This window comes from Lonchura striata, chromosome 4, assembly GCF_050655825.1.
Source record: "Lonchura striata isolate lonStrDom1 chromosome 4, ASM5065582v1, whole genome shotgun sequence".
Classification (NCBI taxonomy): domain Eukaryota; kingdom Metazoa; phylum Chordata; class Aves; order Passeriformes; family Estrildidae; genus Lonchura; species Lonchura striata.
Window position 1 is genome coordinate 39,618,780 of NC_140706.1, and position 20,315 is coordinate 39,639,094.

Sequence of the window (20,315 nt, forward strand, 5' to 3'; positions counted from 1 at the left end):
GACACACACGGACACATTCTCAAGGTATGAGAGGGAGGAAAAGAAAGAGACAGGAATGGCAGTCCCTCCTTCACTTCTGTAGGTCTTGCACATCCTTTCATTTTGGCTCCTAAGGAGTGTGCCTGCATTGGCTTCAACAGTAATCCCCTGGGGAAGGTAGAAAGGGACCTGATGCTTTGCTCTATCTACTCTGACAGGCTGTGATGGCAGCCTGTTAAGTATGAACCATATTGCATGTGGCAATTAGAAAAAACATGTAAAGAACAGAAAATTCAGTGTTAAGGTGTTGGGAATGAGAATTTCAATCTCAAAGTTGTTTGCATCTCTCTGCACTGATGCTTTGTGCACATCTCTGGAATATATTTAGCCTTATTCTCATCATGCTAATTAGTTAGGGATATAAAGAGTTAAATAGACTTCAAAATACTGGACAGCATTCCTGTATTGAGCAGAAATCTGATATCCTCACTTTTCATACCTGTAAATCCTATCTCAAATTTACAAGGCTGTTTTGAATTTAGGAACCAACATCAGCAGTTGAGGGCACTTCCTGTTCCTACTTGATTCTCATGAATCTACAGATAAAGTTGGTTGCTTCCTTCTGCTAACTGTTGCAAGAGCCTTGAAAAGGATGAGGTACCTAATTCTATCCATTACATTCTATCCGTAACAGAAAATAATAATTAAACAAAGCAAATGTTGCATTGCAAATTACAGAGAAAATTTGAATTCAGCATCTCTTTCTAAATGTGTAGAAAAGAGTGAAATATTCTTACTCATATGAGTTAAAGCAGGTAAGCTTTGGTTTTTTTCTGTTTTGTGTTTGGTGTTTTTGGGATTTGTTTTTTTGTTGTTGTTTTTTACTGACATAATGTGACAATATTTTCCTAGAAACTGACTTATTAGCAGAGGGAAAAAAGAGTCAAGAAACACTGTCTGTATCCCCTTTAGTGTTCTTGACGTACAAAACCTTCTTTCCTTGGAAACCTGTATTTTCACAGATAGAAGTAGGACAGGTTTTGACTAGATTTCTGTATGGAGAGTTGGATTTCAGGTGGTTTTGTCTGAGTTGTTACGATCCGAGGTGAAGTGTGAAGGGAAGCAGCGTGTACGAACCCATGTGACTTGCTGGTGAACATGTAAGAATCAGGCTATGTTCCAGCATGGGATAATCTATTTTTATTTTTTTTTAAATTTAGTTTCAGTAATATATGAAGTCAGAGGCTTGAATAGGGGAATTGTTCTAGTGTTTGTGCACCATTTTTCTACCCTATTGAATGCAACACCTGTCTATAGTCACATACTGTGTGGCATGATAGGCTGGCATGATATTGGGAAACTTTATAGAAATTTCTGTTCTCAGTATTCTTTTGCCTCTGGGAGTTGGAGTAACAGACACACATTCTTGACAATCTTCTGTTGTTTTTTTTTGTTTCAAAGTGGCCTATCAATGAGGCTGTTTTATTTTCCTTTCCAGAAGAGCAGAAGATGTTCTTTACATTTAAAATTGGACCAAATATTTAAAATCTGTTAATCTGACATGTTCTAGCTCCTAAATACCTAATATACTTGCAGAAGTACAAAGTATATAGGAATGTATATTACAGGAATATCTTTCCTCAGTTGCATAATGGATGTAGGCTGCTTAAAGTTTGGTAGATGGGTTGTCATAACAATTACACATGTGGTTGAAATTGTATCAGTAGTGAGTTCTGAAGTGTCCTGTTACATAACTTACACAGAATTCTTAGGCTTCTGCTGGTATGGAATGCTATGTACATTTTTGCAGCTATGGTGATTTAAATGCCACTTTTCAACACTGCATACTCGGAGAACTTCGAGAAATGATGGTTCATTGGTTTATGTGAACTTTGAACACCATGAAAAAATGAAGATATTTTCAGATTAAAAAAAATCCTTATTTAAAGAAGGTTTCAAACTGCCAGTTTCACAATATTTTTTTTTCCTGCTGGAAGCAGAATGTATGGGTGTTCAATAGCATGGAAGACAGAATTTGGATAGAAAAATTGCATCAAATTTATATGCAAATCTTTTTTTTTAAGGGAGTAGAATTTAATGCATAAGAATAAATTACATCTGTAAGAAAATAATGACAACAGCACTAGAATGATCATGACTGAGTAGCAAAAACACTTAACATTCTACTGCCATGCAAAGACTGTGGCCTTTTATGTTACTGTTTTTTATTTTTGTTTTTGTTTGGGTTTTTTTGTTTGCTTTTGTTTTCTTTTTTTTTTTTTTTTTCTTTTTTGGACACTGCTCCTGTAACTCTTGATATGAAGGGGAACTGCCTGGTGGCAGTGCAAGTCTATTACTTTATTATAAGGCATAGTTCACAGAAGGTAGTAGAAATTCATGCACTACTCTCTCCTTCCTTCAAGTTATAGAAAGGTTAATATTAAGTCTTTGGACAGCTTTAATTCCTGCCAGCACAGAATACATTAGTTTCTTTATTAAAACCACCCTTTTTTTCTTTCCCAGCAGCTACACTTGGACTCTTAATAGTTGTAGAATAAATTAATTTCACCACAATTGGCAGGGTTTGTAGTATTTATCGTTATTAGCACATTTTAACAATGACTACTGTTAAAAGGAAAAAAAAAACCACCCTAAAACCCAACCAAACAAAAAGCATATGCAAAAGCTCCAAACAAAAATCTATATATAGATTAATAAACCAATCTATGGAGGAAATGGTTAGCTTCCTATTCCTTGAAAAGCATATGAAAAGGCTAAATACATTTAGAGGTTTGGTGGTTGGCTACTTCTGAAGCTTTCCCATGGGAATTTCAGGTTGATGTTGTTGCTCTCCTGAATTTTCTCAGCTACAGCCAAATTTTGCTTTCATAAATTTCAGTTCTTTGAACTTCAGTAGAAACAGCTTTTTGTAGTTAACTAGACAAAATTATTCATCCTATTACCTATGTTGCTGAAACAGAAAGGAATATAAACTGGTTTACTTCCCAAATAATTAATGAATGCTGCATTAGCATATTTTTGAATGAATAATTAGTAAGTTATAATGAACTGAAATGATTATTGCATCAAAGAGACTGTTATTTTATTATTGTATAATAAGGGCTATTTAAGAGTTTCTGACTCCAAAAACTAAAACCAATTTCCTATGTGTAATTAAGTAAAACACGTGGACCATGTATAAGGTAGGCTAAGTCTATAATGGCTTTCTTATATGTGTTTGGATCTGTACACAAGGCTACTGGCTAATGCTGGAGGTGTCTTTTTGTGGACTCCAGTCTCGCCCAGATTTCTCAGGCCTGAGCATTCAGAGAGGTTTTGAACTGAGCCACTGCCATCCCCTTTTATAGTTGAAACTATCAAAGAAATATCTTGGGTTTTTAAGAATTTTGAAGAAAAATGGCAAATGGTTTTATTCCTGTGAACCGTTGAATATGAAATTCAAACTCTGAAACAAAACAGCAAAACTGGAGTGTGTTACAAGAAGCCAGCTGGGTTGGTCAAACACAGGAAACAAATTTTTTTGCTTAACTTTGACTAGACCATTACATAGGCATTCAAAATTTATAAACAGCAAATAGGGAGACAAAGTACTAAAACTAACTGCTCCTAGGGTGATACAGGACTACATTAGATGACTTGCATTCTGATAATTAAAACAAATTGGTTGCAGAATTGCCACAAAACAAGGTCAGAGGCAGTTGCTTGAAATGTAAAATGATAAAGCAATACAGCAATAAGTAGTCATTCTCTGATGTAACAACAAACATGAAGGACTAAGTCCATAAAGTTGCTTAGTTGGGTGTTGCTCCTATCAATAGGTAACTCTAAAAATTGCTTGTCCCCCGGAGATTCTTTAAATCCCACAGATTTGACTGAAGATGCAGATAACTCTCCAGGTTCTGCTGTGGCAGAGGCTGACTCTGAAATGCTCCCAGCATGAGTAATGCTTCATATTCTACATGTGAAAGCTACAGATTCTTGTAGCCTCCAGGGAAAGCAATTTCTGTAGGCAGATTTTTAGACACAAACACAAGCTGTGTCTTGCAAAAGTATCAGCACTCACTTCCTGGAAGCTTCCTTTAAACAAATGTTCTTGGCTTGACTAAGTCCAGGTTTAGATTCCTCCTTCTGCTCAACTGAGTCTGATATGAGAATTATTGTGATATGGGTCTGCAGCAGCCTACTGAAAATATTGTAATTATACTCATGTTTTCTTGACAAGCTGCAAAGATTAGATTTCTTCATACCGGGAAAATGTGAAGGACTTTCCCTGTTTTTGTGATGAATATCTGAAATACTGTAAAGCTTTCTTCTATTTTTTTGGGGGTGTTTTTTAATATTTTCTTTCATCAAGATTTTGAAAATTAATTGTTCAAAATCTAAAACACAAGCTAGACCTCTGACTTTTTATCTCCTCTTAGTTAGACCATGGTTTGGCAAATAACCCTTCTTCTGCACTGAAACAGAAATATTGACATGAGGCTGTCAATTTTAGTCCAGGGCCCAAAGAGATGCTACATTTGTTTAAATGTTGCATAGCTTAATCCTTCTCCACTGAGAATAAAATATTATCTATACTGGAAGCTTTGGATTCTGTTATGCAACAGAATTTGTGTTTCAGCTTTGACTTGCAGTGTAAATAGTGCAGCAATATAAAATCCCAGGTCATCTCAGGACTTCTGGTATGAATGAAAGACTTGTGGTGAGTGATGGTCAAGTTTGAGGAAACAGAAGTTTCAATGTGGTAATAATCTTGCCACTGCACATGAACAGCAACTGCTGGAAGAAGAAACAGTTGTGAGAGTATATAGAAAAATGTTACCAGGACTATATTAATCTTGCTCCAAAAAGACACTTATTTTACCTATTTGTCTGAACTCCTCATAGGCATTTTTATGTGTAGCTCTTGAGTTTTTTTAGTGGGGGTATGCTGAAAATATATATGAGATTGTGACAAATACTCCTACCTGCTTACTCCAGAGCTCCCAGGTGGGCAGTCTATAGTAACTATTGGTCATTGCTCCAAAACTGAATCACAGCTGCTTAGTAGCTGTTAGTGTCATGGATGATCAGTGCAGCAATAGCTCTAAGAGATTCTGATCTTGCTCAGGCCCTGTTGTTTAAATATTTTCTCTCCCCTGAGTAAGTTTGTATTCAGAGAGGGGAGTGAGCCCAAAATGGTACACAAGAAACTTGAAGACATCTCTGTTTTTAAGGGAATTTTTAACATATTGAGAAGCACTGTTGATCAGAGATCTATGTAACAAGGTTATGTTTTAAGATGCTTAGAACTGACATGTTTTGCTGGAAATTGCTGGGTGTCAGCTTCAATTACTTAAAGCATTTGGTTTCCATAATAAACAGAAAAAAACTGTATTTAGTAGAGTGTAACACTGCAGAAACTGATGTCACTGATACTGATTGAAATGCTTATTTGGATGAGGTGAATTTAAATATTTTCATTGCTCAGTATAGTGCCTGGGGTTTTTTTTCTAGCATCTTGTATTTATTAAAATACTATATCTCTACTGGGTATGCTTTGGACTAAAACTTATTGCTGTGGCACTGAATTGCTCTGGGCATCTCAGGACAAAGCAGCCCATGGTGGACACAGGCAGGCTTGTTGGGGGGAAGTTTTCCCAGTCAGCACAAAGAAGGCAAGAGTGAGAATGATAGGGAGGAGGGATTAAGATAAATTAAGATTCTGAGAAATCAGAGTCTCATCAGGGAATAGGTTTATTTGGGAAGCATGGCACATTTCCCTCTCAGTGGGGCAAGGCTCCTGGCAGCTCACTGGCTGCAGTCTGGCTAACAATAGTTATGAGCCCATAAGTGTAGTGCCAGTTTTCAGTATCTGGAAGACGACTTTGCATGTGGAAAACTGCAGCACTAATATATGCTCTTTTTTCTGACCCTCTAACAGGGTTTTGAATTACCCAAGATAAACACTGTTGCTGATCTTTTTAATTTTTGGTGGGGAAAAATGAGTTTTTGAAAACTTAGATTTAGCAAGACACTAGGAAAGGAATTTTGTATGAGACCACAATGAAGGGGAATATTTTAAAAGTTTGACAAAAGTACTTAATTCTCTTTCTGGTGTCACCCACTTCTATTTTATCTAGTTTCTGAAATTTCAGAATAAGAGAGGTGTGAGAGAGACCACTTAACATTCAGTCTTCTAATCTCACTTCTTAAACTGTGTCTCTACAACTCAGTACATATTAATTTATTCTCCATGTAATTATCATGATGTGGCTAAGGCTGGGTAATAGTTTTTTCTAAATTTCTTCCAGAAAGTATGTAGAATGTTTGATAGATTTTTTTACTAAAAAAAAAAATTCGATCTTGCTCCATCTAGGTATAAACTGGGCTGAGGATTCTGTACCAAATTTAAAAGAATGTTTTGACAAAACCAACGGGAAAGCTCATCCTGCACAACTTTTTTGTGTTGGTCTAGATAACAAATAAAACACAGAAACACAAATGGACTTGTATCATAGAAGTTGTCAAAAAAAATTGTATCTTATAGCAACATAAAACAGTAAAATATTTGTCTTTGTTCATGTCCAGAACCTAATCAAATGGCATGAAGAAACGAGAATTTTTTGCAATAAAACCAAGCAAAGTTCTTATTAATGTAAATTCCTGACTAATCTATTGAATATTCTAGAGAAAGAAAAGCATTTCATTTTTTTTTATTTGAGCAAAGTATTCATGTTTTGATAACTTAAAAAATGGAAAGATAATTATCTATTCAGGAATTTTTTTAATAAAGGGGGAGATTTGGCAATAACCTCACAAAGAAACAGCAAATGCAATATTCTATCTGGTCTGCGATTCTCTTTCTTGAGGCTCAGAAAGCACAATATAAAATCCATTATTCACAGATCTCAGCCCTGCAGTAGGCTCTAATATAAAAATACACCACATCAGAAATGTGACAAATTGATAAAGAAACATTGAACTGATAAAGCAGATCTACACCACAGGATTGTACCTTGAAAGATATATCAAAGCGTACCAGAAATTATTTGAGGTTTCTTTGCTTATTAACCCTGCTCTAAATCATACATGTACACTCAAAACTGTGTGCCTACTTTTTAAAATTCCAGCTGTGTGTATAAAAGCACCACTCATTTTCTGTTTGCTTTTATTTTTTCATTGCCTTTATATGCAGAACTTAGAAAATATGTAATTTTCCACCATGGGTGCACAGCACTAGTCTAAGGAAGGCCTGTAAAAAGCAGCAGAGAGAGCCCAGGAGTATTTCTAGAACTGCAGCTCAAATAGAAGGCTGCAAACAATTTTTGAGATGTTTTGACAGGCTTTTTATTTTTCAATTAATATAAACAGAAATCAAATTCTTTGTGTCCTTGTGTGGTTTAAAGGGGGGAATATAAGCATGAAAACCATCCTGAAAATGTTTAAAACCTGAATAATATCATATTGAGAAAGCATAGGTTTGTTCCTGTCTTTTTCTACAAAGGAAGAATGTCTTTTTGCTGGGGTATAACTTCAGTGTGTCTTTTTCCTTGTAAAATGTTGGGGTGATTTTGTTGTGTGTGGGTGTTGGTTTTTTTTTTTTTTTCCCTTTCTAGAACTAATTTTTCTGACAAAATTTTAAGTTTTAAGAAATCCGCTTTTCTAACTAAAAATAATTCTGACAAATCCTCTAGCCAGCCTCTGCTAAGGAATAGCATTCCACCTGGTTTTAAAAGTCAATTTGATATTCAGTGCATGGTTTGACTTTTTTTGGTGCACTTTGCTGCAGAGCAATAAATATCACAGCACCATAAATTAACACTTTTTATAGGTGGTATACCAACACTTTTCTTACCAGTGTGAGGAATCTTAAAATTTCTGTAAGTTTTAAAACTATTAGGTTGAGGCATTTGTGCTAATAATGTAAATGAAGCAGAACATGTGGGAGTGTCAGCAATTATTATATGAAACAAGAGTATGATAGAAATGTCTTAAAGCTATGCTGCCGACTTCCAGTGAATGACTGAACATGTAACTTGTTTGATGAAAGACCAGGATATATCTGTTTCTGTAGGTGCTCTACATGACTTAGCCCAAGAATACTGAGTGGATCTGACTTACATCTTTAAGGTTTAAGTTAATTTAGTATTCATAGACTGTTTATGAAGAAATGAATAAATAAGCTTTTGCAGATTTACTGGTAAAGAAAGTGTTGGTCTTATAATAAAAGTCAGAGTCACAGGAAGACAGGAAGCTAAAATTGTTGCAGTGAAATCATGAGGCTCTATACTGATAGAGGGTGGGAAGGAAGAGGATGAAGAAATACTGGAGTATTGAGGGGGATTTGCACAGTTTTTCTATTTGTTTGTTTTTTATTTTTTTAATCAATGTGAACTATGAGTGCCTAAGACCTGTGAGAGAACATTGAAACTCTAAATATGGAGTATTATGGTAGCATCTGTTACCACTGATCCCTAATCAAATAGTAATTTGTTCATTCTATTATTACAACCAGCTTTTGCATCATTACATTAATGATAATAATGAAAGAACACAGGGAAGATTTAAAAGTGGCTTTGGCATTCTCTGGCATGCAGCAGTGTCCTGGGAAACAGGTTCTTTCCAGTTGGGCAGATCTGCAATAGGCAGAAAATATATTGTCTCTTATAAATGTGAGCCTGGTGGTTCTTGAGGATATGAAAGGTGGCCTGGTATTTTGAAGAACTGACGGTAGGCTTTGGATGCATTACCTAAGACAAGCTAAGGGAGCAGCAAGTAAAGGAAAACAGTTCTAATGGAAAAAAATAGAAAAATCTCGGACTCTTTCTGGATTCTGCATTTACTGTGACCTGTATTATGAGAAGATTGTAGGGTCATGGTTGGTGTGGAGTTGCTGAGTAATGTGTTTAGTGAGAAAGGATGCCAATAACTGCAAAAACCCAAAGAGCTCCCACAATGTATTTTATTAGTTTTGTTTTAACTTCCAATTCTCTGTAGCATTTATTGGGGGGAAAGAAACCCAAAACTACCAAACAAAAAACATAACCAAACTAAAAATCAATTTGTTTTATCTGAACATTTCTTCCATGTTCATATTGCAATTAAACTTAAAATATTTTGACTAATATTTTATTTTTAGACCTGGAAGGAGACAAGAAAACAGAAAGTCCCTTCCTGGATTTTTTGACAGACTACTTGCATGTACAACTTTTTATTTCTTTTGTAAGTTCTTGGCAGAAATATTTCTCAGAGTGTTTTTTAATATGTCACTGAAATAAATTAATACATAGAATATTATTAGAAAGAACTGTGGCAATTCATTCTCCAGGACAAAGTTCCAACACTTGCTGATAGCACTAAATACAAAGAAAGCAAGCCATCTTGTATAAAAATATGCAAATGGCATAAACCATTACTTTATTTTTAAAGTCCGGCAAAAAGTAAAGGAATTTTTGTCTGAAACTATGTTAATTTGTACGTGTAGTTTGTGTCCCAAAGGTCAGTGCTAGGCTGATCAATTTTTTATGTTCTGAAGCATGAAGTTCCTATGAGGGAAACAAGAAATATTTTTATTTGGGAGAATGAGAATATCACACTGTGGAAAAAAAACGTATGCAGCCTGGTATGACAGATGGTGAGGACTACAAAGCAGCCATTGGTATTAAAATTGAATTTAACGTGTCCTAGCAGTTACAGGTTTATCTCTATATGAATGGATGGCATAAATAAATAGAGTTCAGTAGCTTTTGCCTGATGCAGATGCTCTCATTTGTTTGGAGGGAGCCATTGGAAATGGTCTGATTCTGATTCTGGGAGGAATGCAGGTGCATGTTGAAAAGCCTGCCCTCTGTCTCAGAATGGATTTGCTTTTTCAATGCATTGGAGAAATGTTGCTGTTTTGTGCTTGTGTTCATAAAACAATGGGTTTGTTAGGCTATGTAAACAATGCTGCATGGGGCACTTTCTAACATCCATTTTAATTGTGGTGGAGGGGTGTATCTGGGAGTAAAAAGAATTTTTATTCTTTAGGTGAAAGGACAAAATAAACACTTTAACCATGTATTTCAAGAAGGTTAACAAGAAATTTAAATGTTGGCTGTCTGTACTTAAGCTTCTAAACCAAAGCTTAGATATAGATAGTTTGGTTATTTTTTTCCAAGATATTCAGCACTTATAATTTCTAAAGGGTACACTAGATGCTGAGTACCCTTCAAAATTTTCTTTAATTTAAAAGCTACTAGTGAGATGAAAAGGTTAAACTAGGCTGACTTCTAGCTCTAAAAATTGTAGTCTGATTTAATTTTCCAATCATTGCTGTTTTCTAATCCAAAAATATCAGATATGCTTTTGCAATTTTAATTGAATGAGTTCATTGGTGTGTTCTCATTATGGCTTTATCCGCAACAGAATGGCACTAAGAGAAAGATAAAGATTCAGCTCTGTTAAAGCAGATTGTTCTTATGCACAGCAATCAGTCTCAGCTGATGTGAGCCACACCTAGATAAATGTCAAACACTAGACATGGCAAGATCCTTCAGAAGATTGGTATAAATTTCATTTAAGCAAGGCTAGGCTGGCTCAAGCTGTAATGACTGAAAATTGTGACCATTTGCTAGCTGCTCAAGGAAAAAATGTCAGTGGTGCTACAATTACATTGCATATTTTAGAGTTTGCTCTAAAGCAATTTCTAGAAACTTAACAAATTATACTCTTAAAAGCTGGTCATATAGTGACTAAGGTACTAGGAATGTTTTATTAAATTGCATATTTGTCTTTGTCTCTCACATTTTTTAGGCATATTCAAGCAAACATCAGAGTGTCAATTTTTAATTTGTGCTCTCAAACCAGCAGTTTCAATTTTTTTCTTTCAAAATGTAGTTTTGAAAATAATGAGATAAGTTAAATACACTGGGAAAATTATTTTAATTTCATAGACATGTTTATTTATGCATTTTCATTTGGATATATTCCAATCTAAAAAAAAAAAAGAAAGAAGAAATAGATGTTGTTATGGGAATTTTGAGGAGAATTACAGGAATAACACATACGGATGAGGCCATATGTTCCTAAGATGGCACAGCACCTTCACATTTGCTGACTTTCTGGAACTTTTGGATCTATTTTTGTATGAGCCCAAACTGTGGTGATGTTACAGAGTTTGAGGTCTAATACCTTGTCTGGATTAAAGTATTTCATGAAAGGAAGCTGAACATAATGAATGAGAATAACAACCAGGTTCTCATTTTCAACAGCTTTCTGATAGCAATACAGCTGCTAAAATATGGTAACTGTGCGCTTGGAGTAAGAGACAAATGTATTATATTTACTTGGGTTTTCTTACCCAGTTTATGTAACCTGCCCTGCATGATTTCCTTAAGGATACACACTCCTGTTTTCTGAAATACATTTGGAAGTTAGACACTTGCTAAGAAATCAATTTTCTGTTTCAGATAATGTTCCAGTTGCTGAATTCCACACAGGAAATGAGATGTTCTGAAGGTAAATGGGTAATACAAGTCTATAGTTGTGTCAGATTAAGTTTAAATGAACTATTTGAATGCAACATTTTAATTGACACTGCATTTATATTTCTTTATAAAAAGCATCAGTGAAGAAAAGCAGGCTTGAATTTAATTGGCATGGATAATGGACTTATTTGGAGTTTCTGTCCTACAGTGTGTCTTATCTCAGACTGTGCCCTGAGGGAGAACAATTTCTTATCCTGGTTTATGCATGCTGGATTTTATAGCAAAAGCTTCCTTGGAAGCCTGAAAAAAGTCCAGGAAGATACATTTCTTTCTGATATACATCTACAGCTAAATACTTCAGAAAAGAATTTAGCATCCTTTAAATAAGCTTAGGAATGTGTCACTCACCTGGAACTATAAGATAGACTTCGAAAGAATTTCCAGGTTTCTTGGTTTGACAAAGTGAAACTGTTTCCTAACACTCAGCAGAATTGTTTATGGCAAGATGTCTTCCTATGTGAACTTTGAGTTGTATGTGAAATAGTACATGATCAAACATGCTAAATGCAAATACCTAAATACAAGAAGGTAGCTCATGATTCATTCTTGCCTTAGACTGTGAAGTCGAGTTACTGCTCTCTGATCCCAATAAGTTTCAGAGGATAAGTGTAGAAGAATTGAGCTCTTGAGAGTAGTGCAATAGCCATTATTCCTTTAATGAGAGAGGGGGTTTTCAGTCCCTTACGGACATCAAGAGATGAATATAATTTGATTACCTAAAGGTCAGCTAACTTGCTGAGATTATGACCCTCACTGCTTATTTCAACCAATTCCTCCAATTTATATCTTACAATTTAGAGCAAGAAAAATATTAGGAGGAAACAGTTCTAAGTAAATAATTTAGCTGATAGCAGAGAACACCTTCAATAATGTATTAATCAAAAACCTTTCAGCTACCTCTACCATGAATAATACATATTGAGTAGTCATTAAGAAGTTCCTAACAGACTGCAGATAAAACCTGTTCAAATTGTTGTAGGAAGACCCAAGTAAATGTTTTTATTCCCTTATGGTTTAAGTTCAAAATTGGCACAAAATTTCAGTAAGACATAACTGAATGGTAAATAAGTTTACATTGAATCTATGTACATTTTGTACCCATATTAGGTGAATAGAGGATTTCCATACTTCTATAATTTTTCATAATTTTGTAATCACTGAAAAATATGAACTTATGTGACTATCTTAAACATAATTGTATAAAGCTCACAACTTTTTCTGAAATTTCAAACAGAAGAATTCTATTTTGTCAGTTATTAGAAATTCTTACAAGATATTTCACATGCTTTTTATCCTGATAATTTTACTGTGCACCTTATCAGTGGAGCATTTCATTTGGCATACTGTAGAATGAAATGGGAATGAAAAAAAATAGTGAGAACCCTGCTCCAGTCCTGTCTCGTACAAGTCATGGATGTTTATTTTTTATCACACAGACATTAATTTCACACTATTTACCTGCTACCAAGCAGACATTAAATTTTGGACAAAGGTTAGCCTAAAGACTGATGGTTCAGCATATGCAACAGCAGGAATAGAAGCAGAATGCCATTTTGTGTCTTGTTCTCTGATCTGCCATGATTTGCTTGCCAGATCTGTTTATATTTGGATGCTCAGATTTGTTTGCCTGCTTGACCAGGATGCTTCTCTTTGCCACCTGTGCTGTCATCGCAATGGCTTTGATACTATTGTTCTGTGGAATCACTTAGAAAATTGGAGATGGTGAAGAAACAACAAACTATTATCAAAAACTCATTGCTGGAAGTTTATATTTATATATCTTTGGTATATCTCCAGCAGTTTGAGAAACGCTTCATGTATTAATTTCATTTAGATCCTAGCTTTATAAGAGGTTTTTTAATTAGGTATATGTTCAGTTTTTCACCATCACACTGCATGGGCATACCTATCTATATTAGTAACAGAAATCTATGGTATATTCTGTATCTTTGCATCTCATAATCTTCATAATTGCCAGCAAATTTGTATCCTCATCTTTAACAAAACACTCATGAGTGAATAATCATCTCAGAAAAGGATTCATATTTGTACTGCTAGCTAGGTGATGCACACAGTATTAGAAAATAGAAATTAAGTTACCTACAATCATAGACCATTAAATAAATAAATCCATGACCTTAGGCTTCTCCAATAGTTAGCAGACTTTGAGCACTATTCGTATAAACACCACGTCAAGAAGTTTTTCTCTCTCTTATTTGATTTTTTTTTAATGCAGATGCTGGCAGTTTTTCTTGTTTTAGTCAAGGAATTCCTGTTATTTACTGCTGCTACCTTCATATGAATGAGTCAATGTAATGACAAACACTCATGAGAAAAAAATTGTTTTGACTCAAGTCATTGAGAGCAACAGAAGAAGTACTATGGTGTTTCATTTGAAAAGAATTAGAAAGTATTTTGCCCTCTCCTGTCAGAGATATTATTTCATGTAGACAGAAGACTATGATTTATAAAAGTTACCTACAGTAACAGAGTTGGTAAACCCAAGAAACTCATTTAATACTGTAGATATTTCTGAAACTTAATATTAGATGTTAGTCTGATGGTGAGTATCTGCCATTTGGTGTCAAAATGTGCAGTGCAATTGACAGGTGAAGAATTGGATTTTTTGTTAAGGTTTGCCTTCATTGTCTGCAAGCAAGTGCTGTTAAGTGAGGACAAAAATATCCCTGTTTCTGTGAGATCTGAAAGGGTCATCTAATGCACCAAAATGCAGCAATAAACATGCTCAGTTTGGTCAGTCCTGACCACTAACAAATGGTGATCTTGGCCTGCTGAACAGTGATGTTGGTATCTTAGCTAGGCTGCCAAACACAAAAAATGGCTAAAACAAAATGTATGTCAAGAAAAGGAGGACTGCAGCTGAATGTCTGGTTGAAATCACTCCCACATATGACATAGCTTTTTTTCATACCTGATTAATATGTAATTTATATCAAATTAGATACCCTTGCATTTACCCATGTATGTAATTAGGCTGTGAGGGATTGATCAAACTGCCAATCTTCTGTGCTTATTTCTTCCCTCTGTCCCTCTGCTCTGTGGCCATTAGTAGTTACTTATTAGATCTTTCTTTTTATCCTTTACTGCTATCTGGTGGTGTGTGTTGGAAAACAGTTCAGTGCTTTCTTTTCCTTCTCTTTAGTTACTATTCATAAAAAAGTTTAAGCAATGCTATCAAGCAAAGAATAGTAATTGATTTTGTTTTACACAGGCCTCCACTAAGTCTTGCTCTGTATTTAAACATTTCTTTACTTTTAAGGTAGAAATTATCTTTGAACTAAGATATTTAAATTCAAAAACTGCTCTAACTTTCTAGACATGGAAAATACAGTTCTGAAAACTACCTACCTGCAGCACAACACTTAAATGAAACAATTGACCCTTCAGGTGCTAATATGGGAGATTATTAATTTTATATCCTGCACAGAGATATTTATTTATATAATTCATATCATACCAGTCACTTTGAGCAAATTAGGACCTTTCCATCTGCTATGGGATACTATAGTGGGGTTGAACTGGTAAGAAAACCTGGCTAGGTGGGTGTGAGTGGAATCAAACGTGGCTCTGTGGGCTCATGAGCCACCTGCTTGCAGAGCCTTTGGCTCCAGCAGGGACAATCTCTTGAGTTGGGAGTGTGACTGCCAGAGAGTCTTGTGAAGTTCCCTTAATGTATGGATGTGTTTAAGATCCATTTCTTAAATTGAGGTGTATTTAATTTCTTAAGTTGAGGTGACATCGCCATCTTCCTAAATGCTAATAAAAATCTATAGGTAAGCTGAAGTCCCGGGGTCTGGAAGAGTAAACAGGAAGGAGGAGTAAAAATCTTAATTGTGACAAAGTTCAGGATATATACAAGAAATGAAATTGCTGGAAGCAGTGGTTTATCAGTAGCTTTCAGTTGTATTTAAGATGGCTACAAGGTCTGATGGAAACTGTTGCTGAAAAGGGACTTTTTTAGAATCCACTTTTTCACATTCTATACATATTTTCTTTAAAGAAAAACCACATTTGCAAAGTATAATTCAGGAATAGATAAAAAAATGCAGAGTTCTTTCATTGTTGCTATTTTTAGTAATAAATGCCAAAATTTTCATATTTCTACAATTTTTTCCTATTCAGGTAGTTCTACTATTGGGTTTCCATTATTTTCTCTTTGGTGTATATAGCATGTATCTTGCTCTTCAGCTTTAGTAATCAACTGAAATAATATAATGCTTGCCATTCTGCTCTTTATTTCCTATATTTTTTATATGCAATCCAAGTTTCTTTCCTGTTTTCTCAATTTCCTCCTCCTTCTACTTAGTTTTTGAAAGAATGTTCATATGGGACTGTTAAATGAATTTACCACATCAAAGATGATTGCTGCAAGTTGTATGAATACGTATATTTATTGCATTTTATTAGTTTCTCTATAACTACTTCTTTATTTGAGTTTGTAGTAAAGATCTTCCAGTAAAAATTAGGAAACTAAATCAAATAGCCTAAACATATCCCCATCAGCATTTCCCCCCCCTGTTATCCTCTTGTTCCTACCTGATTTCCTCTCCAGGCAAGATTTAGTGACTCTAAAAAAAATCCCAGATGACTTGTAGCTTTCATGGAAAGCCTTGTGGTTTTGGTAGATAGTTTCAGGCTCTTAATTTATAGTAAATAATGCCGAAGTTAAAATACTTTTTAGACACTAGTTAGACTTGTCCACAAAACTACACGTTTCTATTATTTCCAATGATATTACTGGTTCTTTGTTAATTTTGCTTTTTATGAGTACTTTCTAGAATTTGCTATTTTAATCGAGGTCACCAGGAACTGAGAGCTCACATGGCCTCAGAAATGCAGAATAGAGTGGTGAGCTTTCATTTTAAAAGAAGTATTAAAATTACTGGCCAAAAAAATCTGTTATGAATAGAGTTTTAAAATCCTTAATCACATACAGAGGTGAGCCAAGTGCAAATTTAGTCAAACAGTTGTAATAACAAGATTATTCTTGTGTAAAATGAAGTAGTTTTGCAGAAAGGTTAATGTACTCAATACGTGAAAAAGCCATGCAGTTCTAATAAGGTAGTGAATAAATTACATGCTGTTTTGTTCAGCAATGACTAACAGTTAAATTTGAAAATTTTTAAAACCAGCCCATGATTACAGTATTCACTGATATCAGTGCTAGCTCACAAACCTTTAGGTCTGTTAAAATTATTAATTTGCCTCTTGAATGTGAATCGTTCAGACTAAACTATTTAAATATTAGTGATGCTCTTTACTTCTTTCAGTAAACCTACTGTGCTATGTGTCAATTCTACTGTCCTTTTCCTAAAAATTACCTTGGGCTGCTTAAAGTGGTGGAAGCATCCATTCAGAGCTGTCTGTAAGGTGCCTCTGCTGGAGTTTGCTGCACTTTGCTTGCCAGTTCTGGCAATTTATACAATAGATACTGCTTTTGCTCGTATTATACTGACTTTGGTAATTTCTTGGCCTGCTTAATACAGGAAAAAAGGTGGACATGCATTGCACCCAGCCTAATGTTGTTATTGCAATGAGTTAGACAACCAAGACATGTATGACACACTCTTCCTTCCCCTTCTGGCCCCATGAAATGCTGGCCCATATGCCTCAAGCCTTCAGCATGAACCAAAGGAAGAATATCTGTACTGCCTCAGTATAATTCTCTCCTGGGCTTGATCAGATCCTTCCTTGGGCACTGAGAAATTATTCGGAACCCTGCCACTAACCCTCAAGAAATCCTAACAGGTCACTGTAGCCTTTGGTCTCACCTCTTCTCACTACAGTCTTGTGCAAGTTGATCTATATGGACATCCACTCCTATCTAAATGGGAATGAAAATGCATTTGAAATGTACAAATATCTTATAAGAAGTAATTGTCAACAAAAGGAATGATGAGTTATGGGAGATGGGGGCTGGAGTAGTGGAATAGCACACTTTAAGTCAGCCTTGGGAATGGTTTAGAAAGTAAAAGCCAATGGACACAGAGGAAGTCAGTCATGCAAACAATAAAACCAAGCTTCTGGAAATTGAATGAAAGAATTATAATACTCAATGTATATATAGCAGCGGTTAAAGAAATGGTACATCTGATGGTTTTTCTTGTGTCCACAGACATTTGTCAAATTTATAGAAGATGTCCAATGACTGAAAAAATACTGAGAAATCTATAAAACATAAACACAAGATATAAAACAGTGAGAAGGCATACGTATATAAATAAGAAGAAGATACATAAGATGATGTACATAAACCTCACATATTTCCCAAAATGCCCAACCTATCAAGAAAGACACTGTCTCTCCTTTGATTTGAAAAGTGATATTCTATGGAATAGGGAATGAGAATAAACAGGAGGACAAAGCAAATATAATTCCTTCCAAACTAACAGCTTCTGAAAAAAGAATATCAGATTGAAGTCCTTCTGTACTGCCACTTTCTGGCAGTACAGAGTCTGTAGAAACTAATTTTGAAAAATTATGTGCCTCATAATCATCCCTGTATGTCCTATTGCTGCTATAATTGAAGTGTTGATAAAATATACTGTTTATTACAATGCTTCATGGTGGTGTTGGTCAAATGACATCAATTATTGGTTTATAATAGCCAGTTCCACTGTCTAGTTATGGTCACTGTTTCCTGAATCACAGGTTGCTAGTAATTTTCATTCTATCAGTATTTTAGGCAATCAACAAAGACTTGAATTTGCCAATATATAATTTTCTTATTGGTTTTGAGACTGTTATACACTTCATTATGTTTTGTGATGAATATATGATAGTCTTCAGTAGACAGAAACAACATAAACAAAAACAAACAAAAACTTCAAAACAACATAAGGTTGTTTTGCTTTGTTTTTTTTGTTTGTTTTTTCATCTTATTACAAGTAAGTACTCTTACAAGATTAGAAGTTTGTACTCTTTGTGCTTTTGTATCTGCTGGCATTCCAAAAACAAAGTATAAATACCTCCCTTGGTGGCAGCTGATATTTTCTGTGGTTTTTATGATTGTAATTTAGTCTCTCCTTTGTGAATGGAATAATAGACATCAAAGTCTTGGCACTTGCTGCCTGTAACAGAGTGGAGCCTTCACCTATCTCTTCCCCCTAATATCACATTATTCCAAGTAAATTGAGAAAAAATACTTCTTTCAGCTCCTCGCCATGTTCTTTTTCTGTCCAAAAGGCTGATGAATTTTTTGCAATTAACTTTTTGTTATTCTAATAATATGCTTAGGAGGTTTTCTTTGTCCAGGGGCTTTTCTGGTTGGGATACTGCCCAGATAAATAGTATGGGTTGCCTATGTTCCTGGCTTTTAAAACACAGACTGGCCCTATGGCTGTAAACTGCAAACACCTCTGTGCTGGGGAGGGGAACTCTATAATAAAACCCACAGTCCTACTGGGATAGCTTTTCAGTCTACAGCATTTATAGTAGTTCTGTTCATTCCACGTTAGAAATGATGGAATGGTCATGGTTTGTAAAGTAGATAAAATGTTGTGTGCTGAGGTGAGGAAGGGTTTGATCTTTTGGTGAGGGCAGTAGTAATCTTTGTTGCATAGTACTTGTGGGAGACATAAAGTTCACACAGAACCTTGTGTATACAAAAAATTCCCCCCTCAACAAATCAAACAAATAAAAAGAAACCCATAGAAAAAGGAGAAGGCGGCAGAGTTTGAGAAAAAGAAAAATGGCAATGAGGCAAAAGGAATGATTATTTCATGGAGAAAGATATTAAAATTCCTCTAAAGTATTGAGGTAGAGGCTTTTTGTCAAGAGTGAAAACTGAAGCAGGTTTCCTCAGGAGAATACACAGGATTCTCTTCTTAGCATCAGTAAAACACCAAATTATTAAGAAGTGTCATGAATGAAATGAAGAAAAGGTAATATATTGGGCTAAATGGCAAGCACAAGTTTTAGAGAACTGTAGCAGATGGTAAGGATCTGGGATTTTACGTTACTTATTCTAAAGGTTTATGGGTATGACTGGCATGACAGTTTGTCTTCTTACTCATATAGTAAAAACCGATTTTCTTGAATTGTCAAAGGAAATGAGTAGTTAATAAGTCTATATTATTTGTTATAATTGAGAAGGAGTAGTAGTGTATCAGAATAAAAAATATTAATACCCCCGTTTTATGAACAGTAAGTGTTTAGCAAAGTCCAGTGATTTTACTGCACAGTAACTTTGAGAAATGGTGTTAAGTACAAGCACATATTTGTTTTCTAGAACATGTTATGACAGCAGATTACTGTGTAATAAAAGCTTTTATTCTTTCTGCACCAATAGATTGTAAATAGGGAAAGTGAGAAGAGGATAAAGTTGGAAAGGTGGTATACAATATTTGAACAATACTATTCAAATGACTTTGTTTTTTAACCACAGTTGCAAAGATATTTCTCCTTAAAAGTAGTCCATGCTTACAAGAGTGTTACAAGAGCATCCTCTATGAGATTGTAAGTCTCACAGAAATTGGAAAAAATGACAGTGCAGTAATAAGAGTGAGCAGTTATTTCATTTATTTTGAAAAATATAGGTATTAAAAATAAGAATTTTTGTTAATCTCTAATAAACATTATAGATAATTTCGGCAGCTGGACACAGATCTATATGAAAAGATCTACAAAAAACAGACAGCAAAATGCCAGAAAATGTAAATTCTCATTTTCAACAAAAATTAAATACCAATTAGATTGTTTTAATATTCTAGCCAAACACTAAGTGGAAGGGTTTAAATGAATGAAATACAAGTAGAAAACGTCCAAATGTACTGTTCTTTCATA

At 34.8% G+C, this 20,315-nt stretch overlaps 1 protein-coding gene across 3 annotated transcripts in view; it reads left to right on the forward strand.

The window, feature by feature from the left end:
- FSTL5 (follistatin like 5) overlaps positions 1–20,315 on the forward strand; it is a 375,292-nt gene that overhangs the window by 26,610 nt on the left and 328,367 nt on the right. For all 3 annotated transcript variants that reach the window (XM_085578843.1, XM_085578845.1, XM_077782912.2), the window contains exon 2: positions 11,433–11,481. The gene's annotated coding sequence lies outside the window, so the exon portion shown is untranslated. The remainder of the gene's footprint in view (positions 1–11,432; positions 11,482–20,315) is intronic.